Source organism: Lynx rufus, unplaced genomic scaffold, assembly GCF_022079265.1.
Source record: "Lynx rufus isolate CCGP_SWC_20201006 ecotype Redwood Valley unplaced genomic scaffold, mLynRuf1.p SCAF_10, whole genome shotgun sequence".
Classification (NCBI taxonomy): domain Eukaryota; kingdom Metazoa; phylum Chordata; class Mammalia; order Carnivora; family Felidae; genus Lynx; species Lynx rufus.
The window spans coordinates 41,109,919-41,136,268 of NW_025814824.1; the positions used below are offsets into that span (position 1 = coordinate 41,109,919).

General features: G+C 46.4%; 1 pseudogene; it reads right to left on the minus strand.

The window, feature by feature from the left end:
• Positions 1-2,481: 2,481 nt before the first annotated feature.
• The window catches only part of LOC124524259 (ferritin light chain-like), a 74,976-nt pseudogene continuing 51,107 nt past the window's right edge, over positions 2,482-26,350 (minus strand).

A 26,350-nucleotide genomic window follows, 5' to 3' on the forward strand; every position in this document is an offset into this window, starting at 1 on the left:
CTATGCCTTGACACTGTGCCTGGAGATACAGAGCAGAGGTAGTTTGGTGGTTTCTCAGCCCAAGGTTGAGTAAACAGATGTCCCGGAGTTGATTTTACCCAGAATAATTGCATCCAAAGAGCACAAATGTTTAATTAATCAGGAATCTTGTGCTTATTATCTTTTCACTGGGTTTCCACTGATAATGACCCAGAGGAAAATTCTTTTCCTTTGTGTGAATGATATTTTATTTAAAGGTTTTCATTTCATCATCTGATTTCCTCCCCTTTTTCTAGTGAGGGAGGGAGAAAGGGACGGCATGTGAGTACCTGTGCCATCAACAAAAGGAAGGCACACCCAAGCTCCAGACTGTGGAGAGAAAGGGACATGGCTGGGTGGAGGGCGTCTTCACCGCTCAGGTCAATCTCAGAACCGTGCTCAAGTCAGAATAAATTACTATTGTATATTCACTTGATGCAAACTTCCTTTTCCCAAATCAAAGTTGGGAGGAAAGAAAGGGCGTTAAGGAAAGGGCTGACGCACGAGAAAATGGGAAGACGGTTGTGTATGAAATGAGGTTTGAGTTTTCAGGACTTAACGTTGCAGTTCGGGCTGGCTCGCTAATGAAGGACCTACTCCCCTAACCTGGTGCATGGCACAAAACACTAATCAGGACATCGTTTGCATTAAAGGGCTGAGTTTTCCGGTGGGTAATCATCAGGGAAACCCAGTCAAGGGCGAACAAGGACGGCGGCCCTGATTAATTAAACATCTGCACCAGGGCTAAAAGCAAGACTAACCCAGTTGCCTGTACAAGGGCTGTTGCTATTAATGCCACTCGAGGAACCAGGAAACACTGTTTGCTAAAGCCCACTCTGTATGGAAAGCTTTGCATTCAGGGCATATCAGATTATGTCTATCATTTCGGCTTCTTCCCGTGTCCCTGGGTATAAGGGATTCTGGGCAGGGCAATGGTGTATGTAACTTATCTCTTCAAGGTGAAAGGAGCACTTGAGCTGGCCTTGAAGCACAGATCAAAGTTGGAAATGTGGACATCTGGGGAAAGGCTGTTCTGGAAGAGCATTGCAGGGAGGGGGACTAGTGTGAACAAAGGCAGGACGTCTGGAACTGAAGAGTTTGTCCTGATAACTACCGGGTCTGGTCTGATTGGAGCCCAGGGGCTGTAAAGGTTAGTGGGAATCAGTGTGGCAAAGTTAAGGCTGAAAGCCAGCCTGTGGAATTAGAGGTCCATTCTGAAGGCCACGGGAGGAAACTATTGGAAGCTTCTTGGGTGGAGGGTGGCATGACCAGAATAGTGTTTCCAGAAGGTGATCTAGAGCAGTGGGGAGGATGGACGAGTAAGTAGGAGAGAAAGCCATGGGGAGAGGGACCTGTTTGGATTGTCCTAAATCACAGATCCAGTTCAAAAGTTAGAGGGTTGTCACAGATAAACTCAACGCACAAAGAGCTACTGTGAAGGTTGTCTGATAAAATATAGGACATAGACTAAAAGTTATTTGTTGTTTACCTGGAATCCAAATTGAACTCTCTGTCCTGTATTTTATTTGTCAAATTCGGCAGCCCTTGCTGCTGTGTCACCGGGCAAGGCAGTTCTGAGAACGCACCTCTTAGGTCTCCAAATGCGGGAGGGTCATTCATTGGCCGAGGCCTCAGCTGCTGTCACCAGAAATCGCTGCTTTGCATTGAGACCTGCTCCCAGCCAGTGACTCAGCACAGCAAGAATGCTCAAACACTGACCTCCTCTGATGGGTAACTAGCTCCAGGACCTCCAGAATTGTCATACAACTGCACGGCTGGCCAAGGTGCTTCAGCCTTTTTTTTCCCTCCTTTTCGTGGGGTCAGAACTGCCCTGCGTTAAGACAGCTCTCCCAGCCTGTCTTGGCTCCTTCCCCATTTTCTCGCATATGCCTCGCCCGAGTAAAGCTTTGCACATCTAATCCCATCCCGACATCTGCTTCTTGGAGGATGTACCTGTCTTGGTATTAGTCTTGGACTAACGTACCTGGTGTCCAAATGGAAGTTGTTAGGAGCTGGCTAGGGAAAGCAAAAGATTTGTAGCTATGGAATAGGAACCAAGGAAGGTTGTAAAGCAGCAGGTGGCAAAAGAGAGGATTTGGAAGGGGAAAAATGTTCAGGTTTGGCTTAGTTTCCTCCTTAGTCCTCAAGGAAGAACACACACCGAAAACCATGCACGAGGGGCGCTTGGGTGGCTTAGTCTGTGAGCATCTGAGTCTTGATTTTGCCTCAGGTTATGATCCCGGGGTTGTGGGGTGGAGCCCCGCACTGGGCTCTGCACTGAGTGCGAAGCCTGCTTACTGTTCCCTCTTCCTCTGCCCCCCTCCCTCTCTCTCCAAATCAATCAATCATGCATGATACATTTAAAAACGCCCATATTTCATGCCAGGTTTAGATCTTACGTGTTTTTCAGGCAGCTGAGATGCCGCTGCTGAATCCTGGTTGAAGAACTTTGTTTTAAAGGACCTAGATCGGGATGGCAAATAGCCTCTGTTTGTAGAAGAACTCTGATAAATTGGTAGTGACCTTGGAGGGCTGTGCTCCAAAGGGCTGTGCAGCCATGCGGAAGGCACTGGGATTGATTAACGTGGTCTGTTATGGTTGAGGGAGTGGAGGAGCGGCAGGAGCGCTATCCTTTGACAGCCCTGACCATGCTGGGGGACTCTTAAAGGCAACATCCTGGGGCACCTGGGTGGCTCAGTCGGCTAAGCATCCGATGTCAGCTCGGGTCGTGATCTCACGGTTCGTGAGTTCGAGCCCCGTGTCAGGCTCTGTGCTGACAGCTCGGAGCCTGCCGCCTGCCTCGGATTCTGTGTCTCCCTCTCTTTCTACCCCTCCCCTGCTCTCACTGGATCTCCCTTTCTCTCAAAAATAAATAAACGTTTTTTTTAAAAGGCAACATACTGTGTCCCAAAGGAGGCTAATGGTACAGCCTGGGGAAGAACCAAGAGGGCCTGAAATAGCTGGGGCTGGAGAGGAAAAGGTAGGGAGGTAAGTATGAGAATTAGAGAACGAGAATGAGCGAGACTGGGGACCAAACTCACGCACAAGGTAAAAGAGGGGAAGAATCAGGTAGGATTCCGAGGTTTCAATGGCTGGTGTGTGTGTGCACGCGTAACTAATCAGACTATACGCTCCTTCCCAACGGGGACTAGTAATTTGAGCTACCCTTCGGACACCTAGTAGTATTGGTGTCATCATCATCAGCCTGACTGTTGGTGGTCATTATACTCATTTGGGGGTTTTTATACGGATGGAATGTTTGGATGAAGAGATTCATTCCATTGCATCCATTCATTTGTGATCGTTCACATGCACAGATTCATGTTTAGTGATACACATGTTTGTTCTTTATACGTACAGAAGTTTATAGTAGTTCCATCTGTTCTGAAGTCATTTCAAAAGACCCCAAGTCCATAGTCCGCCGTAGACATGTATTATTCAATTTCTCTTTACTGGAAATAGAATGTATCGATTTGAAGTGGCTATAGATTAAGAATACAGACATCACTGGATATCCAAGAGCAGCGGTTTGCACAGTTGTGTTAAGGACAAAAGAACATCTGTCTGGCCCTGCCTCATAGCAGGAGGCCCCGTGCTCAGTCAGGCGTGCACCCACAGGGAGGGAAGGGGGTGACAGATGCTCTGGGGTTCGTCACCACAGAATTCAGAGGACTGACTCACTTCCCTTCCCGAGATGCCGGCCATGGTTTGTGGTGGTGCTCACCACACTGGCGAGGCGCTTGCCTTTCAAGCCTCTCCTGTTCCATGTGATCTCGTCCCAAGGTGCCAGCTCCTGGCTTTCCATCTTGGGGACGCATACATTTTTTCAAGAGGGTGGAGAGAAAATCAACATGAAGAGTAATGGACTTCAAAGCAGGGAAGGAATGAAAATACTGGGAATTTCTGCCCATGATTCAACTCGCAGGGGCACAAGAATACACTGGAGACAAGGAGGGGAACCAAATCTAGTTCTGAAGCCAGAGCCTCGAGTCGAAGAGATCATTTAGAGGACTCACTGAATGCAATACGGCCAGGAAAATAGTTGTCGAATTCTGTCCTGTCCGCATTCTCCCCTGCATTCCCTCCCTCTTTTTTAATGGCGGCGGGCCTTAAAATGAATTTTAAGTTTAAGAGAATTCATTTAAAAAGAGGTTCTTTAGCCTGCATTTATAAAAATAATTTCTCCCAACTGGAACACAAACATATGTTCCACATATGTGGTAATTCCATTGTACAACATGCTATTTCTGAATACCACACAAAAGTAAAATACTAATCTAATTTTAAGTAGCATGGGAAATTTCTAGTGAATATCAGATTCAATATTTCACGCCAGACAAACTTTTAAAAGTGCTCTGTACGAACCTAATGATAGGTGTTAGGTTGTACATTTGTGGATATGGAGGGTGTACCTAGGTGAACCACTCTTCATTGTATATATCGGCAACATCTAGCCTAGCTCTACTCACACTGTTTATCGTGATATGCTAAATTACCCGATTCTGTCGTACCCTGATTTCTCTCTAAAAATCTCGAGTTGTTGCCAGAGAGCTGCTCTCTCTACTGGATCTGTATAGGGCTTTAGGGAAATTGGACGTTCGGTTAAGTTAATCACAGGTGTGAATTCCTTATGGGCCCCTAGAGGACAGCTCATAGAATGTGTTTCCAAGCTATAAGAGGTACCCTGAATTCTAATATGTAACCACTTCCTGAGGGGAGGGTATGATCCCTGGCTGCCAAACAGGGCCATTTTTGTAGAGGTTTGATTGGGTAAAACATGTTTAGGTGGAACAGATACCATGATCTATGCCTTCAACCCCCGAGTTGGGTGAGGATGTGGAACTCACAGGGCTCAGCTGTACAAGAGCCTATAGACCTGGGTAGGGACTGAGCTTGCCCTCTGTTAATGACCACTGCTTACTCTCCAACGGGAGGAACTTAGCCAATGCCTCTCAATTTGCAAAATGGCGCCAAACGGGCCCCCAGAGAAACATTATCAAAGGTCTTTTTGTCTTAGAATGCATCAGGGCTGAGGAAGGGAATGTTATGCATGGCATGCATAGATGGGCTTTCAACCCACCCAAGTCCAAACCTCATTTTCTCTCTGGGAGAGAGGAAGGTGGCAGGAGAGGAAGCCAAGAGGCCAGGATGTTGCCAACATTCAAGTGGGAAGGGCCCTCCTCTGGAATGAGCACGTTGGCAGAGGAATGGGGCAGAGGAATGAATTTTAGAAATGTTGTGGTGAACGAGACACTGAGATTTATTTTCAAATGAAAGATTTATGAAAATAACCTGGTACCAGAGGAAAAAGAGACTTGAGGGTTGAAATAGATCATGGTTGGGGAGTGGGATGACGTGGAATGCAGGAGAATGATGTGGCAGGGTGGGAAGGTGGGGGGCCAAGAAGAGAGTCCCCAGCAGGGTACAGTGGAGGGGGCACAGGCTGCCATTCTGGAGGCTGGCTTCTGGTCCTGCTGTCACCTTAGTTCCCGCGACCTGGCAATTGGTTTCTTCTGTGCAGGGGATGGGGAACCGAAACACATTGTTACAAAGCACGGAAGGCCACCCTGGCTCCAAGAGGCAACCAGGAATTTAATGTAAGGGTAGGTAGTAGCTCCCAGAATCCGAGGAAGGGGCGAGGATCAGGGCAGCTGCAGGGGTGCCGCAAAGCAGGAACTGATGGACAGGCTCTTCAGGGCCTGGAGCCCAGCTTTAATTAGTTCTGAAAGTTTTCTGCCCCGGTGTCGCTCCTGTATCAGATCCACATTCCCAGAAGGGCAATTCTACTTGGTTTGGCCTGGGTCATGTTCTCAGCTGTTGGCCAGAGGAGGGCACCCAAACCATGAGCAACAGCAGAGAGGTTCTCCGGGAAAAAACAAAAAACAAAAAACAAAAAAAAACCCCGAGGTGCTGTTATCAGAGAATGAGGGACTAGGATCTGGGCAAGTAAGAACACAAACGCCCACCGCATGGGGTTAGGACAAAGCCACCACAAGACTTTGTCTCGGGTACCATGGGAACATGGAATGCAAGGGGTTAATATGCACCTGACACCGTCACCTCATTTATTTCTCACAATTACCCTGAGAGAGAGAAAACCAAATGAGGACTCAGGATATGTCCTGGGACTCCCAACATCTTGGGCTGACATCTAGTTGGGGTCCTCTGCCAGTGTGCCTTCTGGTTCTTATGGTGGCCTCACAGGGAGCTCTGGTGCAAGGGCAGTGGACTGGCGTTTTCCAGCCTGAAGCTGCCCCAGAGTTCTGAGCGCTCAGTATACGCATAGTAGTCTTTTCATCCAAGCTTCTTAATATAAGTTTGAAGTCTGAGCGCCTATCTCATATCTTATAAATTTTCAGGAATGCTAGAAGGGAACCGCTACCCAGAAGCATTTCTGGAAAGGACTACCTGGGGAAAGAAAATGTAATGTGCCAGGCTCAGTCCCTGTCTTTTGGCCACGGCAGAGCACTTCCTTGTTTCTTCAGCAAGATATTTGGTTCCAGTTGTTACGTTGCTGGGTTCCCACCGACAGCCCCCTCTGCGAGCGCCGCCCCCGCCGCCCCGCCTTATGATGAGATGCAAAGATTTAACGGTTTTGAGAGGGAGGCTACCTAATTTGACACACATTTGACACACACATTTGACACATTCCACGCGTTCTTGTGCTTGAATAACACCACCTGTAAGTTGGTGAGATGGTGTTTTCAACGTGCGGTAACCCGGGAAGCTGCCCTTTTCACCCCATCGTGGGAAGGGCGGTCTCACACATTTTTTCCATAGTAATTTGATTTCATCTGAGAACAACTGCAGGAGCTACTGTTGGGAAAGCAACCCAAGGTTCAATGTTGAGGTCATTATCAGTATTGGATGTTTCAGATCTGTGACATAGTTGAGTTCTAGCAAATTCATCAAGGAAGCATCCTGTTAGGAGTTCTATCAGAATTGGCAGGGGTCCAGCATTTCACCATCTTGATGGAGATTACCCCCATCCTGGGCAACAGGTGTTTTGAGTGTTTTGAAAAGCCAAAACAGCCCAAACTTTGTCTAACAAAGCTTCTCTGTGCCCTGGGTTGGTGCTACAATCATCTGTTTCATGCTGTGGGTTTTATTGTCCAGAGTTTTTACATGTGGAGTCCTCCTTTCCGAGTTCAGGTACTATAGGGCCAAAAGTCAGCTTGGGCAATGGGGTCTAACCTTTCTCTCCCACAAGCCAACCTTAGTAACTCAATTTGAGTAGAATAATAGCATACTTGATACGCAAACATAGTTTCAAATCAAGTCTGCTCGCCTCCATCTTTCAACCAGATGGCCACCCCTAAGACTTTTTCTAAAGACATTTTGGAGGCTTCATTAGGAGGCTGAATCTAATAAGTGGTACACTCAGAATCGAGAAGTTCTAAGCGTGGCAGAGTTCTGTAAGGGGACCTGCTTTCTTAGCTCCCAAATTTTGACTGCAGCTCTTAGCTAATCCCGATATCTATTCATAATAGCCTTTGGAGAGATCCTTGAACTTATGTTTTAAAAACAAAAGCTAGAAGAAATATTAAGAAAGAATCCACAGGACGATTCAAACTACATATATTTAAATACATAATTAACATGGGTATTTTTACACACACACAAAATAACACAGCAGTTCCCTTAAAATGTTTTTTGTTTCAGTTCCTTCCCCTTAAACTCCTAATATAGGTGTGCCTGAGAGAATTGTCTTTGTTTTTGTAGGCTGTGCTTTATCTTAATGTAACATCCAAGTTCACAGGTGATACCCTGCTGTGAGGGTCTGTGTGGGATGTCACCACCCGTGACAGGGCTCTTATTAATGAACTGCAGAACGTTCTCCATCTTGGTATATACACTAACTCAAAGTCCATACCAAGTTCTGAGCCTTTTAAAAGGTTACTTTCCTTCAACATTCTTTGCTGACTGCCTGCTTCAAGATACTTCTTTCTCTGGAAAAGATTTCTCTTTTTCTTAGCATGGACTTAGAGCTTTCTGTTTCTCTTTGAATACTTTCTGCCTACTGCCTCTGTGTGCTGCTTTATCTCTTTATTGCAGGGTGAAGGAAGTGTTTGATATTTTGTTCCAAGAAAAATTTTTTTGAATATCTATTATATCAGCCACTGGGCTAGGTTGCTATGTGAAAGAGTAAGTTCTAAATTTAATCTGAGTTGAAAACAAATTCCACTGCTATGTAGAAACATGCTCACCTTGATCTCTTCTGGGCACCCTCCTTGGTTACAACAGCTCAAACTCTAACCCTTATCAATTTTATGCCCACAATGGAGGCTAAATGATCACTGAGGACATAGCTTACACAAGAGAAGTATTGGAGAAAACTTATTGGTTGTGGGGATGCTAATTGTTTCCTCCAATGATCATTTCCTCCCTTTCTCCAGGCCTCTCTGCTAGAGAAATTCTCTCTCCAAAAACAGCTCAAAAGGGAGTTTCTTAAGTGCTTTGAGACCCTGTTACTGTCTACGGCTTATTGCATTGGATATGGATTCCTGACCCAGGATAAGCCAACCACATGTAGTCTAAAGACATAGAGACTACATTAGTTGTTTTGGGAACTTAAATTGGAGAGGCAACTAATTGTGAAAGCTGAGACCTACATTCCTGGCTTCAATGATGGGCCAAATGCAGGCATTGCCAAGTAAGCCATCAGAACAGGGAGACAACAAAGGAATTTGTATTAACCAGAAATCTGTGTACAAAAAAAAAAAAAAGGCTCTCAGTTGTGAATCAAGAATTCTGAACCAAGAAACCAGTGCCTTACTTGGGTTTGACTTGGAGTTATGCTATATATGTGGTCCAGGAATATTTGAGATGAGACATGAACATAAAAATGTGATTCTAGGCCATGATGTCATACAATCATGGACCAAACACAAAACCCTCTATTGAGTCATACCCTCAGCCAAGGTCACTGAGGGTCATAAATAAAGCCACACTGAAGACAAAGTCACCCTCCCAAATTATAAAATATATTAGAAAACAATCCCCATGATAGAGAGTCAACAGATAGAACATACATCAGGACTAGATTCCCCATAACTTCAGATAGTAGATCTGTTGTAGAGAGACTATAAATATGCTTAAAATGATTAGAGACATAAAATAAGCAGTCGAAAACATAATAAGTGTACAAGATATCATGTAAAAAAAATACAGATCTGAAAAAGAAAAAAATAAAAAATAAAAGTAATAACTATAGTCATTAATTTCAATGAATTAGATATAGCTAAAGAGAAAATTAATGAGCTGGAAGAGACCTCTGATTCCAATTCAGATATATCACAAAGACATAAATGTATGAGAGAGTAATTAAATATATGGAAGATAGAATGAGAAATAATATGATTTTCAAAGAGAATGACGGAGAAGAAATATTCAAAGAGAAAAAGGCTGAGGTATTTTTTTATAGTGGTTAAAAGATAAAAATAATAAGATTCAGGAAGCTACAGCAAGCCATGAGCTAGCTAAATAAGAATAAATCCAAACTGTAAGTCCACTATAATGAAAATGCAGAACACCAAAGTCAAAAAGTTCTTAAAGCCACCACAGAGAAAAGACATGTTTCTTACAAAGGAAATATGATTAGACAGGCAGCAGACTTTTCAACAGCAACAACAGAAACCAAAAGTCAATAACATAACATGCCCAAAAAAAGTAAGAGAAACTGTCACTTCTATATCCACTTAAAGTATTATTATCAACCAAGGTGAAGTTAAATTTTGTTTTAGTTACTAAACACTTTCATGAAGGAGTTTCTAGAAGATTTATTTCAAGTAGAAGAAAACTGAACCAAAAGGGAAGAAATGAGACTCAAGAAAGGGCAGTAAATTCAAACAAGATCTGTCTGTAGAAAATAACAATAATATTGACAGATTATAAGGGTGCAAAACAATGGAACTAAAATACTGGTCAACAATAATATGTAAGAAGGGTGGGAGATGAAGGGTGGGAGATGAATGTTGACTGATTTTATACTTTTTAAAGTCAAGAATGTGTGATAAAAATGTAAGGGTAACATCCAAAAGGGTTATATGTACATGCAGACATACAAATGAGATGTAGAATGACCACATCAGTGGAATAGGAATAGAGGGGGGAAAAAGAAAACTTGACTAGTCTATGCAAAGGCAGGAAGAAAGAGAATAGAGATCATTTGGCAAAGTAAATAAAAGCCCAAAATAAGATGGCAGAAATAAATCCTAAATAAATGTAAATGGACTAAACATGTCCGTTAAAACACAGAGATTAATTTGGATGAAAAAAATAATGTATAGTGATTTACATGATACTCATTTAAAATATAAGGACAGAGAAAAGAATAAAGGTAAATGAATGGAAAAAGATCAGGCCCCCCAAAAGGGGAGGAGTTAATAAATTACATTTATACCAGAATTTAGGGCAAGAGTCAGGATTAGGGATCAATTGTTATAAAACATAACAATTCTAATAAGTACCTAATATTTGCCTCAAATAAAAGGCAAAAATTGAATTTACAGGAGGAATTGCCAAATATACAATTATAGTAGGTGATGGTTTAACATAACTCTTCAGATAGATAAAGCAAATTTTAAAAATTAGTACAGAAGAAGATTTGAATAAGTCATTTTTGTAATGACAATGGCAGTTGCCTAAACAGTGCTTCTGATTCCAGCTCAAAGAGGTGTAGGATCCTTCGACCTGAAATTCACTTAGGAAGGCAAACTTTCCACAGGATGCTTTTTGATGGGAAGGAGGGATCCGGATTCTCTAACCTTTGACCCGTGCAGGATTCCCTCCTGTGGACAAGGCCCATTCCAGCCTTGCTTCAAGGAGGGGTGATATTGGCACATGAATCCCGCTGTTATGTAATTTGGCTATGATTTTTTTTCCCCTTCTGCTTTTTAAATTAGTGCAAGCTAGTATGGCTTCAGGATTCTTTGCACACAGCTGAGGTAGCAGAAAGTCACATGCATTAGTTAAGGTGCAGGCTAAACAGCTGTCATTTAGACACTAAAAAATACAGCGGCTCAGATGAGTTTATTTCTCTCCCACGGAACATCCAGACGTGGGCGGGCAGTACCCTGGCAGGTAGGTGGCGCTGCTCCACAAAGTCCTCTAACTCCCTTCCACTTTGTTGTCCTCTTCATTCTCACATCTGCATTCTAGCCCAGGGGAAGGGCGAGTAGTGGCTCCTTTTCAGAGATGAGACCCAGAATTTGCACACATCACTTCCACTCGCTTCCCTCTTCCTGGAACTTAGTCCTGTGGCCACTCTGAGCCGCAGGGATGCTTGGGAAATACTGTCTGCAGCTGGGCAGCCATCTTCCTTGTTCCTCATTGCGTGTGGCCTTTGGGTGTGGTTCTGTTGCTAGAAGGGAAGAGATTAGACTGGATAGCATAAGAAAATGAGCAGTCACAGCCCCATTCATTACAAGTGAGGGACATGGGAACCAATTTTTCCATCTAGAAAACCATGTCTCAGAATTGTTATTAATAGCAGTCAGATGAAGATAGTGAAAATGAGGACCCCCAGGTTTCTCTGTGGGTCCCTGGCTCTGCAGTCCCCCGTCAGCACAGAGCACAGGTCCCAGCTAGGCACAAGCTGCATTGCAGAGCCATGGGCGCTGTTAAGGGGGGGGGGGGCAATGGTCAACCAGCTCCTAACTCTGGCTGCTTTGCCTGGAGCCCCTCTTCCCTTCTTCTCCTGGTCTCCCCTTCCCTCTCTCCCACCTCCCCACTGAAGGGATTGTGCAGATTGATGGACTGTCACCTGGAAGGTGGAGGCAGACCCCAGATCCCTGTGTTCTTTAAGGAAAGAAGGATTAATGAGCCCCTTAGAGTTGTCTCTGGGCTGGAGCTCATCTTGGTGCCTGCTCTGGCTGGGACGGCCCACAGCCAAGAGAAAGGCAGGCAGCTACAAAGCTGTGGTCATGCTGCCCTGTGTGTGACCTGTCAGGTTTTGTCTGTGATCATCTGTGCCCAGTGGTGCAGGTCACACGCTGAGCTCCTCCCAGGAATCTGATTGTTTGCAGTTGTAAAGTGCAGGAGCTTGGATCTGTCCGAGCAGAGGGTTAAATCATGGAGTGTTTTACAAGGGCAGCTATAGGGAATGTCTTGTTTTCTCCTTATATGGCTATTTTTCTCAGTCCAGAATCCCAGGGTGGATTTTACGTGGTTGAAATACACAAATGGAGTCATAGTCTTAGCCAAACATGCTATGTGGCTTTAAAATTAACAAGCCTCTCTCTACTTCTGTACCCCAAACACACATTCACATGCACCATTTCCGTTGAGACTGTGGAAAGATACTCCTTCCCTTTTAGCCAAAAATATTCAATGGGGGTGGATTTCTACAATTCCGTTGCTTTATGCACGAGAAAGATTTCTTTTGATCAGAGTAGTTTTGCAAGCGTGTGGGTCAAATGTAAGTATCAAGGTTTTAATGAGTAGCTACTGTATATGAAGTGCTACCCTCACTGGCTCTGGGTGTACAGGCAGAATGGGGCACCAAACATTAAAATATGAAAAGGAAAGATGTTTAATGATGGTTCGAGACGACACTGGTCAGAAGGCAGCACATAAGAGCATGAGCTTGCCACAGGTGCTCAGGGGAAGGAGAAATCTGTTCAGGCTAGTGTGATCAGGGTGGCCTTCACGGAAGAAGTGGAGGTTTGAACTAGATGGGTTTGGTTAGGTCAAGGGGCGAGGAGGAGGCATTTTGATGGGGGAAGCCTGAAGGAAAATGCATAGGAAAGAAAGTGAAGGGGCTTTGAAAAGAAGAGAGAAATAATCCAGAGCGGCTAGAGCAAATAGTTCATGCAGGAGAAGAGGCATTTGGGTGGGAAAGGTAAATTAAGGCTGGAAGTGGCCTGGGAAGTCGGGGCGAGGAGCGGGGATTTTTACTGCATGATAAAGGGGAGGCGTTGAAGGCTTTGGGGTATTTATTTTGCTCTGAACAGGTCTGGGCACCAGGGTTCTCAACAATTTCTGCTTCCAAACTTACTTTTCCTTACTTTTCCTTAACTTACTTTTCCTTTTCCAAAAGGAAAAGTGAATGGGAATTCACTGAGATTTCCCATCTCAGTGAATATGGCAATCTAGAAAATTAAGATTAGATTAATTAAATATGATCTTTAGGTATTTAAAGTAAGACTCCTTATCAAGATTTCCTTCATGGTGATTTCATACATGAAAAATGCAGTATTTATTACTGAATACAAATTCTTGGCCACACCTTCTGGAACACAAACTATAAACCCAGGGTTTGTAAGAAGAAGTTTGATTGACCAATTTTCATAAGTTGTGGACAAAGGGGGAAACTTTGGAGGAAACATCCGGCATTAGATTCAGACCCAGAAACACCACAGTTTGAGCAAAGTTCGATGAAAATTTGCATTTCAGAACCATTTTGGAGATCAAATCTGGCATGAGAAATATGCTCCCAAAAGCCTACTTTCTGTGTCTCATTTGGTCTCTGCTTGAGTTTTCTTCCAGAGATAGAGCTGGGACTATGACGTCTCTTATAAATGTGAAGAAACTGTCAAAAAGTTTTAATGACTTTCCCAGACTCGGACAGCTCGTTTGTGGTGGAGCGAGGCTCTCAGGAGCGTGGAGGGGTCCAAGCAGCATCCTAGCGATAGTGAGTTGGCAGTGCCTGGGTTCCGGTGGGTCAGAAGTACTGATATACAGTCAGGGAGGCAACCAAATTAGACAGGAATGCTGTCCTGGCCAAGGCGGGTGAGAGGTGATGACAAGGTGACTGGGGACGGCCCTTGTGAGGAGGAGCTTGAGGATTCTGGCCCGTGGAAAGAGTGATACCACCAATGCAAATGACAGACCCCCGCATAGGCTGGGTGGGGCAGCACCGACAGGGAAGGGCTCCCCGGTGGGGCCAGCTGGAGCAAAGATGCTGAGAGTTTGAAGACACTCGGCTCCCCAGGGACCTTGGGCAAGTCACTTGAATTTTTCTGAGCCTCGGCTTCCTCCTGTGCAAAATGAAGTGAATTATAACCTGCGAGGGCAAGGCGTTGCAAGGATTAGATGAGAACATGGGGGCAAGGCATGTGGCTCAGTCCCTGGGGACGCAGCAATGTGAATACAGACTTATTTTGAATGAGTGCCATCAAGAACTATCAAGCAGGTGAGTTAGGAAGGATATGGAGACCTGCAGTTTGTCGAGGGATGAGGACAGCATTGGGTTTACATTTAAGAACAGAAGAGAAGCTGGGCTGTAAGGGATAGAAGCTCTTTCTTTTGTTATCTCTAATTTATCACTGAAAATCAGGGAGAAGAAACACATGAGTTCACATATATGCACATGCACGCGCGCGCGCGTTCACACACACACACACACACACACACACACAAATTGGGTAACACTAGTGACTGCCTCTGGCTCAGGACATGCTGTAGGTGAGCAAAATGGACCACGGAAAAGGCTCTCTCTCACAGATGCCCATTGTGGGTTTACCGAGGCTCATTTAATGGTGATGCTCTTTTCCAGTTTTAAAAGCTAGAATTTTTAGCATTTGCAAGGGGGAATGCCAGGCTTCCAGGTTACTTGTGTAAGTATTGGGTGGATGTTAAGTCAAGGAAGTGTGATACTTCAAACATCTCTCATACCAGGTCAGCATTGAAATATATGAGGTCACAGGATGGTGAAGCCAGAGAGGTTAAGGAGAAAAATCATGATATATATGGGCTCTGTATAATTGTTTGCTATCAAAATACATATTATTTGCAAATGTTTATTGTAAAATCCGTTGTACAATACAACTCATTCTTGCCTCTAGAGAGCAAAACCATTATTATGTATTGCCATGGTGTTGTTAATACCATGAATGTACCCTTATGTTTTTATGTCTTTGATAATTCCGTTATTTATTATGATGGTCTAATTCATATTGGTTGGCTCTATTACATTATCAGATGATAGCTGATTTAATAAAAGAGCTCTTGATTGCTTGATCTCTTTCAGAATCACATTCTCGCTGATTTTTTCCTGCATAAATTCTTTTTTTAAATTTTTTAATGTTTATTTCTTTGTGACAGAGAGAGAGAGGCAGAGCGTGAGTGGGGGAGGGACAGAGAGCAAAGGAGACACAGAATCCGAAGCAGTCTCCAGGCTCCGAGCTGTCAGCACAGAGCCCAACGCGGGGCTCGAACCCACGAACTGTGAGATGATGACCTGAGCCATGGTTGGATGCTTAACTGATTGAGCCACCCAGGCGCCCCATTCCTGAATAAAGTCTTGAACCACGTTTCTTTTTTTTTAAATTTTTTTTTTCAACGTTTATTTATTTTGGGGACAGAGAGAGACAGAGCATGAACAGGGGAGGGGCAGAGAGAGAGGGAGACACAGAATCGGAAACAGGCTCCAGGCTCTGAGCAGTCAGCACAGAGCCCGACGCGGGGCTCGAACTCACGGACCGCGAGATCGTGACCTGGCTGAAGTCGGACGCTTAACCGACTGCGCCACCCAGGCGCCCCTTGAACCACGTTTCTAACAAGCATGACCTGGTGTCAAAATGTCCCACCACATTATTTGTTTTGCGTTGTCCTTTCAAAACTGTATTAAGTGGGCTCAGTACCAAGAGGGCCACATCTACTTGGGCCACTTCACAAATGGAATCCTTTTTTTTTTTTTAATTTTTTTTTTTTTAACGTTTATTTATTTTTGAGACAGAGAGAGACACAGCATGAACGGGGGAGGGGCAGAGAGAGAGGGAGACACAGAATCGGAAGCAAGCTCCAGGCTCTGAGCCATCAGCCCAGAGCCTGACGCGGGGCTCGAACTCACGGACCGCAAGATCGTGACCTGGCTGAAGTCGGACGCTTAACTGACTGAGCCACCCAGGTGCCCCAAATGGAATCCCACCACCTATCTCACCCATCAAGAGTACACTTATGATGAGCAGTGAGTAATGTATAGAATTGTTGAATCACTATATTCTACAGCTGAAACTAATATAACACTGTATGTTAACTAAACTGGAATTAAAATTTAACACTATATTCCTTCCTACTTAAAAAAGATGGAGTCCTTTTGAGGAGAGACTGGCGGGATGCCGTGGAAGAGGAGATGTTTGGATATCAGATGTGGCTCCGTTCCTTCCTTCTCTTTTCTTGGATCTTCTTCTATGGCAGTATTTGAGGAACCTAAGTTATCTATGCATCTCTTCTGGTGAATTTGAGGGAGATTTCGAGGAGTCACAATACTGCGTCTTGATACTGGGGCTATTTTACAAGTGTGCCATTAGGAAGAGTCAAGGTCTTGTTCGAGTTTCAAAGAACGATGTGATGCCCTGGCATTGCTCAGATGTATCCGTCTTAATTGCACTTAGGCTCGTTCCGGGAGCTGGGCTGCATGGCTAGCATAGGGCAGGCCCAGCTATGGGGAGAGCACTCGCTGCTCACCAGGGAAAACCGTGCCATTTATTCCGAGAATGTGCAGAAACAGCATTTGATTGGGAAGAGGCCTTAGGTCATTTATCTCCCACTTTTAAAATGATGAGATCGATGTGTCTCCCCAGTGGGCTGTCCCCCTTCTATTCAGCAACAATACACTACTTCTTTTCAAAGAGAAATATGCTTCCAATAAGGGGGAAAGGAGGCAGGGGGTGGTAGCAAAGGGGATCAAGCAACTTTCATTGAAGGATTCATTTTTGATTGAAATATTTTGTTCTAATCTCCAACTTCCTTTTTAACTTGGCAGAATGACCAAAAGAAAAACAATGTCCCTCCCTAGCCCAGTTTACGGCCTGACAGAGCAGAGGATCCAGTTACTTCTTCCAAATTGTATATGTTGGGTTGTTGGATACATTCTTTTTTTTTCTTCTTCTTCTTTTTAAATCTATTGCTCATATACATAGGGTTTTCTTTTAATGGCATGTCAAAGTGGAGTTTGGTGAAAAACCACAGGAGAAAAAAAAAACAAAATGAAAAAATATAGATCAAATTTAGCTAGCTATTTAATGCTTTTTTTTTTCCTCTGAGTATGTTGTGGAAGGAATTCTCTGCAAGTGATACATCCTGTAACTGTAGGCAGATGTAATCCCCTGGCCGTGATACCAGCAAAGATTTCCCTTCGCGTTGGAGACATTTGCAGCCATTTTGTTCCCTCCCACAAAGAGGAAGTGCACAGGGAGGAGGACATTCCGGGCCATGTGCACTATTTGTAATGTTCCACAGTTGTGTTTACAATTCCCAGGATGCCCTGTGAGCCTGGCCTTGGAAGGGAAAGAACCCCAGGGTGTTACAACCTGGGGCTGGGATCTGGGCAGCGCCCACAGGGGCACTTTTTCTTCTCAGAAAGCCCTTCCTCCTTCTTTCGGCCAATCTGCCTCACTTATTGCTTTGAGCCTCCTTCAAACTCACCTCCTCAGGACACAGGCTGGAGTGTCCTAAGATGTCACTGTTTGTGTTATATTCATTTGGGCTCTTGCCTTTTCTCTATAATGACGTTAAAAACATACTTTTCCCTCCTGGTCGGGCGTGCTTTTTCTAGTGGGAGTAGGAGATAGATTCCACCTGCTTATTCAGACCAGAAACAGCTTGAGAGATATCTTGTTTGTGACCCCCAGAAGCACACCCAGTGACAGTAGTTTGAGGGCAAATGTCTTATTGGGAGAGGGTCCTGGGAGATCCCAGTAGAGGACTGGGGCAGGGAGGAAGGGAAGGGAAGGGAGCCACCAAAGGGCTTGTCAAGCTAGTGGCCACTGTGGGCAACTGGGTCTTAATCCTTTCCAGTAGCAACCCCCCTACACTTGGTGTGACAATCAAAAATGTCTTCAGACAGGGCCATAAACTCCCTGGGTGGGGGCAAAATGGCTGATGCTTTGGAAGCATGGACCTCTGGGCAACTGCAGATGCTGGCCATCGGAAGTCTGGCTGGCATGTACTGAGATGAGAAAGCCAACAGGATGTGCCACTACTGGGCCCTGGGGTGTCTGTTGCACCCCCTTCTAGAGGACGAGGAGGGAGCAGTCTGGAAGGGTGTCTTAGCTCAAGCTGCTATGTCAAAAAAAATACCATAAACTGAGTGGTTTATAAATAAAAAAAAAATATTTCTCACAGTTCTGGAGCCTGGAAATCTAAGATCAGGGTGTGGTGCAGTGGGGTTCAGATTGTATTCTCATACGGTGCAGAGCAGAGAGAGGAAGCAAGCTCTCCGGTCACTTTTTATGGCATTTATCGCATTCGTGAGGGCGCCACCCTCATGGCCTCCTGTAATCCTGCTTACCTCCCAAAGGCTCCACTTTCTAACACCGTCACATTGGGGGTAGGGTTTCAACATACAAATTCGTGGGGGACACCAGCATTCAGTCCATAATGGGCTATTTCCATCTGAGTATGCAGTGGGTGCCCTGACTTCAATTAGAACCCACGAATCTCTCTCCAAAACTCTTAAATCTGCCCCCTTCCTGGAATCTCTTTCCAGGTGGTAACCCACTTATCAGAGAGGGTTCCTAAACTTCTCCTTTTTGCCCTGCACCCCTCCACTCATCTCCCACCCAACACAGCTCATTCCACTTCCGGTGGCAAATCTATCTCCTCTTCACGACCTCCCGATATGGCTTCCGTGCAGGCAGGCTTGCTCCTTTATCCGTCCAATATTGCTACTGCCTCTGTGCTGACCTCCCTCTTCCAAGTCCTGTCTGATCATTCTTTCCAAAGGCAATACGACCATCACCAAAGTCTACTCGAAATTTAAAAAATAGTTCCCACCACTCCCTGAATGGACTGCCAAGAGTTTATCCAGGCATGCCAAGTCCTCTGTCACCTGAGAAGGGAGACTATCAGAGTGATTTAGAGGCAATACTCCCTGGATTCAAGTCTTAGCAACTCAGATAAATTGCCTGTTGTTGTTTTTCTCCTCAATCTCAGTTTCTCCAAAAGCAAAACAGGGGATCACCGGTATCTGCATGAGCAATCTATAAAAAGCACTTTTAAGAGGACCTGGCCCATATTAAGAGGGGCGCCTGGGTGGCGCAGTCGGTTAAGCGTCCGACTTCAGCCAGGTCATGATCTCGCGGTCCGTGAGTTCGAGCCCCGCGACAGGCTCTGGGCTGATGGCTCGGAGCCTGGAGCCTGTTTCCGATTCTGTGTCTCCCTCTCTCTCTGCCCCTCCCCCGTTCATGCTCTGTCTCTCTCTGTCCCAAAAATAAATAAAAAACGTTGAAAAAAAAAATTAAAAAAAAAAAAAAAAAAGAGGACCTGGCCCATATTAAGAGATCAATAAATGTTCTCTGTCATTGTTGTTGCCTGACATGCAGGGTTGTCACGAGCGTGAAGTAAGGTGACAATTGTGGAAGAGCTCTGCCCGCCGTATGTCGTCTCACTACTGCATCTTGCTACTCATCTGTGACACAGAATTGTTGGCTCTGGGCTGGGTGGGGGGTGGGGACACAGGAAGGGTTAGCACATTCCCAGCACTGGCACATCAGTCAGAAGGCAAGGCCCCCAGGGGAAAAGGACACATGGAGTGTGTCTGTGTGAGGAACAGAGCTTTGGGTATCTGCTGTTCCAGAAATGAGCTCTTATGAGTTGGAGAAGCACCAATTGACTCATCAAGTTTTGACATTGGCTGCGGAGCTTGAAATGCCTCCTGTCCAAGAATTCACCACTCTGTCCTGTGAGCCTCGTGGGGAGCACAGTTAAAGGGCCTACAGTGTTCCCGGGACACACTGTCTGACTGTTTGAACTGGTGAAGAATGTGTGGAGCCCTTATTGTATATGGATGGCACGCTGCGTGGCCGTTGGACCGGCCAGGAAAGGTACAGGCTGGCAGGCTGTTCCAGGGTCCCCTACCAGACGTCTCTAGGAGGGAGTTGGCTCCGGGAGGGAGGACAGGAGGTGTCCTTGAGAGGGTTCACCTTAGAGAGCCAGCTGGAAGCACTGGGTGAGGGGTTGGCAGCAAACGTCACATTTTAACAAATGAGAAGATACCTCCCACCTTGCTACTCAGTAACAGAGACAGTCCCCTCGGTTACTTTAAGGGACCCACTGTGACAATTATCCAGTAGTGGTTCAGATCACAGATTTGGGGCAAAATCCCAGGATTCAAGCCTCTGCTCTGCCACTTGTGTGACCTGATGCAAGTGGCTTCATTTTCACCATGCCTCAGTTTCCTCATCTGTGAAGGGGAATATTAATAATACCCACCTAATGGAGTTGGTGTGACGACGCAGTGAGTATGACATGCTAGGCACTTAGAACCGTGCCCGACACATGGTAAACGCTGTGGATGGGGGTATTAGCAATGGGTTCAAGGAGACATTTAGGCCACAGCCTCAGACTGAGGGACAGAAGCGCTGGGTTCTGGTGTGATGGTAGCCAGCAGGCCCCAGGCCTTGGTTTGTACCCCATCCCGGGAGGGTTCCAGGTTGTTCTCTCCCTCCCTGCCATCCCCGCTCATCCTCTGTTCTCATCAGCCTGGGTGAATTGCTTTCTCCTTCTCCTTCTCCTTCTCCTTCTCCTTCTCCTTCTCCTTCTCCTTCTCTCGGAGCTCTCTCTTCGGGTTCTACTTGCCAGCCACTCCTTGACCTCTGGGGTCTTGTGGTGTTAGCAGCTCTCTGCTGTAACCAGCTCTCAGGTACCACCCCATGCTGTGCTGTTTTCCCAAACCCAGCTCCCCCCGCCCACCCCGGTTAAAAACATCTCTTTGTTAAACTCCCCTTCTTGCCTGACTTGAGTGTGCCATGATAGATCTGAAGTCTAACCCCAGCAGCTGGAATCCAGAATTCTCAACCGGTCCACTACACTCGTCCTCTTGGGACCCAAGAGATGGGTCACATCTCTTTCATCTTCTAACGAGAACCGACTTGAGCCCCCTCCATCTTGGGGCACTGAGAAACCCCATGCTCCGTTGGAGCCTGTCCTTCCCTCATCCAAAGAGGCCAGCAGAGGGAGGAAGGAGGGCTCTGAGGAGGGCTTGGTCCCTGTCCCGACTTCCTGCTGCAGCTTCTCTAGCATGGCATCATGGCCATCACTGGGGAAAGCTGGCCTTGCATGGTCTGGCTGTCCTTGTCTGCGGCTGCCATGAGGCAGTTTTTCCCGTCCCCGAGTGAGTGACAGCACTTCTGAGTAAAAGGCACTGCTGGATTACACGTGTGCTGCCTCATTTTATTCTTGCAAAATCCTTTTGAAGTACAGGCTTCTCTTCCCACCAGAAATGAGGAAACTGAGGCCTACACAGGTTAACTGACCTGCATTATTTATATTAGAACTTTCCAATTTTGAAATGAAGTGTTGGCTTCTCAAATCCAATTTCTGGCATTAGAATAATCTTAAGAGTCAACTGTGGGCCTCCGCACCCAGGGGCCGGCTCACTGGTTGACCGTGCTGTCCAGCTGATATGCTCAGTGACCGCCTGCACTGAGTCTGTCCCGTCTTTATCACGTTCTCTTTCTTCTTCTCTGTTCTCTCCCCAGATCCTCTTTAACTCTCCTTCCCCCGAGTCACATTTTGAGAGGTCATTAAAATCCAGAGTGAGTTAGCAAGTTCCATTTAAACCCTTTTTCTTTTCAAACAGACCGTGAGCCTTTCCAGATTCCCCCTCCCGTCACCCACTCACCATTCAGCCACATTTAAGCCCACTGCTGACAGACGGCCTTCCCCTCTTTCCAAATGTTGCCCTCCTCAGCCAAGAATATTCTATGCGCACATTGTTGCTGGAATGGTAACATTTGCAAAGTCTTAACATTCTGAGTCTCATATCCGTGGAAATAATTCTTCTCAGAGTAGTAGCTGGACAAATCCTCACCGAAGGGTGTAAGTTCTGAAGATCATGGAATTGTAGAGCTGGGTGGCCTCTCAGAGACCTCCAGGCAGCTCCGCTCCAGACAGATGAGGAGCCTACACTGTAGAGCTCAGGGAACCTTCTCAGAGTCCACTGGGCCTGGCCCGGGATCTGGGCCTGCTGAGCCCCGGGCAGTGCCCAGCACTTTTCCACCACCTCGAATCTTCTTCCACTTCCTGCTTAATGATAGTGCTGCCTGACGTCGTTGGTGTGGGAGAGGGTAATGAGCTGGGAGGGGCCCGGGGGACTGAGGGCAAGTAAGGCTCCTGCCTCAGCTGTGCCACTTTCTTTGTGTCTTTGGGCAATTTAGTGCACCAGTCTGAGCCTCACTTTCTTGTCCTTGTCGTAGGCTTGTTGTGAGGATGTGAGGATGGTAAATAACTTAGTAGGGGTACTTGGTGCAGACACAGGTCAAGGACTGGCGTCTCTCTCTTCCTCATTCTCCTTTGCCTCTCCAACAAGCAGTCTGCTGGTCAGCCTGCCTCCTGAGTGTGGCCCTCACCATCAGTGGTGACGGCTGCTGCTATTGCCTGTGAAGGCTGAATCCCCCATTGCTGCGCTGTTGGGCCGGGGGGAGCCCCTGACGGGCACCTGGCACGTGCAAAGGCCTTCAGGACGCTGGCTGCCTCACTGGGGCTGCAATTCTTCATTTCGCATGCTTTTTCAAGTGATGCATTTTCAGGCATGGTTTCAAAATCATTCCACCAGGAGATTTGGGGGTCCACAGATGAGTGTAAATCTGGACATCTCTTCCCCTAGATACGTCACTGTTCATGTCATTGATGTATTCATTATCTTGTTCCTGTTAGCACCTCATTTCAGTTCCAGGGCTGAGCAAGCCTTTGTCAAGGGGGAGAGGGGCTGGCATTGGTTCCTAGCACCTGTAGACTGGCCTGACCATGCCGTTCCCTGTCTCCTGGAAGAAATCCTCCTTTCTCTTTGGGGTTCAGTGCTGTTTTCAAAGCGTGCTCGTGAGGCCTTCCTATCTCTGAGCACGGGAAGGGGTGTGGTCTTTCTTCGGGTCCACAGCTGAGCCCAGGGTGCAGCCTGTATATATTGAAGGTTGGTCCTGATGCTGGCTTTGTAGACAACAGCCAGTCTGTGGCCAGAGAGAATGAAGGGAGATCCCTGCTCAGGGCTCCCGGAACCACACCCTAGTGACCACTGTCCTGCCATCCTGAGACTGTCTGCCCTCAAGGAGCTCTCTAGCTAGAAGGGGAAGGATCAGTAATAGATAATTGGTACCTTGTGATAAATGCTGTCGTGCAGGTGTGCATGAAGCCAGAGCTGACACAAAGGAGAAAGGAATCCATATCTGCACGTGGAAGTCAAGGAGAGCTCCCAGAGGAGGTGACGTTTAGATTGGATTCTCATGCACCAGCTAGATGGGGAGGGACAGTCTAGGTATAGTGAGCCCCTATAAACACTTCTTGTGTTCCCCAAAGATCCTCTCCTCTGTTTCTCCTACACCCCTGGAGATTCCTTGATTAGTGGTAGTTTCCTATGTGTCCCTGGTAGAACCAGAGGGAAGAACAAAGCAGGGAGGGCTAAATATGGAAACAGCTAACATCAAGTTCCAAAACATTCTCAGAGTAGCCATTTAAAAATCTTCCAGGTTGTCGTCTGATGGTGCCATCATCCTTCTAAGCTGGGTCTGGGGACGAGACCCATGCATAACTGCAAATGTACAAAAAATAAAAATAATAAGTTTCAACACAATGCATTGAGTGCTGACCCTATAGCCTGAGAGTTAGGAAGGCCAACTGTGTCCCGTTTTAGCTCTGTGAACTTGAACAATGACTTCATCCTGTCTGCCTCAGGGTTCTCATCTGTAAAGTCAGGGTAATATTGGAACCTATCTCATAACGTTGCTAGGAGGAGAGGTGGGTGTGTCATAATAAAAATATGTATATTTGGCCTTTGTCCTAGTTCTTAACACAGAGCTCCTAAATCCCTTGGAATTTCCTGGGTGAGGGGAACATCTTTTGTTCTAATGTGATGACTCTTGGTGGGCCTCTAGAGAGCTTCAGGATGGGTGCTGGTCACTGGAAAGACCAAACCTTGTTTAGAAGCCTGGAACTTTCTACCCACTCTCTGACTTCTGAAAAGGGAGAGGGGCTGGAGATTTAGTGAATCGCCAATTGTCAGCGATTTAATCAATTGTTCCTACATAATGAAACTGCCATAAGGACCCCTAAATTTGGGGGTTTGGAGAGCTTCTGGGTTGCTGGGAGGGTGGTTCACCTAGAGAGGGCATGGAAGCCCTGTGCCCATTCCCCCTACCTTGCCTTCCTTGTGTTTCCTCCACCTGGTTTGTCGTGAGTTGCATTCTTTATAATAACTGGTAATAAGTGAAGTACTTTCCTGAGCCCTGTGGGTTATTTCTAGCAAATTATCAAACTTGAGGAGGGGATTGTGGGAACCCCCGAAATCTATAGCAACTGACATCTGAAGTGAGAGCAGTCTTGTAGGACGGAGCCTTTAACTTGTGGATCTGATGCTATCAGGGAGAGAGAGAGGGTCAGGAGAGACTGAATTGAAGGACACCCAGGGGGAGGACTTGGTTTTGGTATGGAAAAACCCTGGAAGCGTTGTGAATAAAAGCAGCCTGGAGTGGGTTAAGCAGGTAGACAGAATAATGGCCCCACATGGTGCCGAATCCCTAGAACCTGTGAATATGTTACTGTATGTGGCAAAGGAGACTTTGCAGATGTGATTAACAGTTTGGGGATGGGAAGATCATCGGGCTTATGTGAGTGGGCCCAATATAGTCATAAGTGTCATAGACGGGGACAGCAGAGGCAGCAGATGGAGAAAGGGCCACAGTCAAGGAAAACAGGCAGCTTCTAGAGGTTGGAAAGAAAGGGCAAGGAGCAGATTCACTCCTAGAGCCTCCAGCAGGAACACGGCCCAGCTGACACCTTGATTTTAGCCCAGCGAGACAAATTTTGAACTTCTGACCCCCAGCACTGTAAGATAATAAATTCGTGTTGTTTTAAGCCACTAGGTTTGTAGTGATTTGTTACAGCAGGATTAGAAAGCTCGGTCAATGCATGGAGAGTGCTCTGAACGGAGCCTGCGTTGGGAAGTGCTCCCTATGGTTGCTGAGTTTTGTCAGGATTTCTCTCCACCAGGTTAGACTCGGGGGGGGGGGGGGGGTGACAGTGAAAAGAACAAGCCACCGCCTGCAGCAAGTTCCTGACATCATGGAGTTTAAGTTCAGGAGGAGGGGACAGCACGTGAATAAAGAAGTAAATAAGTGTTAATGAGGAGTAAGAAAACAAAGAAGACCAACCTTGAAGGGGTCCTGGGGTTTGGGGTCTATTGTAAGTGGTGGAGGTGGCAAAGGCCTTCTTTAAAAAAAAAACTTTTTTTTTAATGTTTATTTTACTTCTGAGGGAGAGACAGAGCATGAGTGGGGGAGGGGCAGAGAGAGAGGGAGACACAGAATCCGAAGCAGGCTCCAGGCTCCGAGCTGTCAGCACAGAGCCTGATGCGGGGCTCAAACTCACGGACCGCAAGATCGTGACATGAGCCGAAGTCGGACGCTTAACTGAGCCGCCCAGGTGCCCCAGCAAAGGCCTTCTGAAGAGGTGACCTGGAGCAGAAGCCTGGGTGCAGAGGGAGGGGGCCAGGTGGGACTCCCCAGGCAGGTGAAGCAGCCAGTGTGAAGGCCCAGATCAGAGAGAGCAAGAGGCCATGTGGGGTGGAACAGAGTGAGGGGGACAGGAAGCAACTGAGGAGTGGCGCCTGGAAGGTCACAGTGGAATAGGGTGCCTCCGAGGTCATAGTTAAGAAATTAGGATTTTACTCTGAGTGGAGTGGGGAGCCACGGGGGATTTTGAACCTAGCAAAACCACACCTGGCTTACTTTTAAAAGGATCACACAGGGGCGCCTGGGTGGCGCAGTCGGTTAAGCGTCCGACTTCGGCTCAGGTCACGATCTCACGGTCCGGGAGTTCGAGCCCCGCGTCGGGCTCTGGGCTGATGGCTCAGAGCCTGGAGCCTGTTTCCGATTCTGTGTCTCCCTCTCTCTCTGCCGCTCCCCCGTTCCTGCTCTGTCTCTCTCTGTCCAAAAAATAAATAAACGTTGAAAAAAAAATTTTAAAAAAAAATAAATAAAAGGATCACACAGATTCAGGGCTTCCCAGTGGGGGGCTATTGGCATTCGGGGCGGGGATAATAATTAGCTGTGAAGGATTGTCCTAAGTATTTAGGATACTCATCCTCCAGGCATTAAAGGGGACAAGCATTATTGTGAAAACTCTCAATGCTTCCACCTATTTTCAAACACCTTGGGGAGGGTGGGTTGGATGAAACCGCCCTGGCGGAGAGGTGGAGTGAAGGCTTGAGGTCCTGAGGCACTAGGTAGAAGCAGAGAGAAGATGGTAGCTGGGCGGGGCAGTGGAGGTGGAGAAGGCAGAATTTACGAGATTTAATGATGAACTGGGTGTTGGAGAAAGCTGAAGGTGAGGAGGACCCCAAGTTTTTGAAAATTTATAATCTGCTCCCCCCAGCCCAGGTTTGTCCGTATGATGG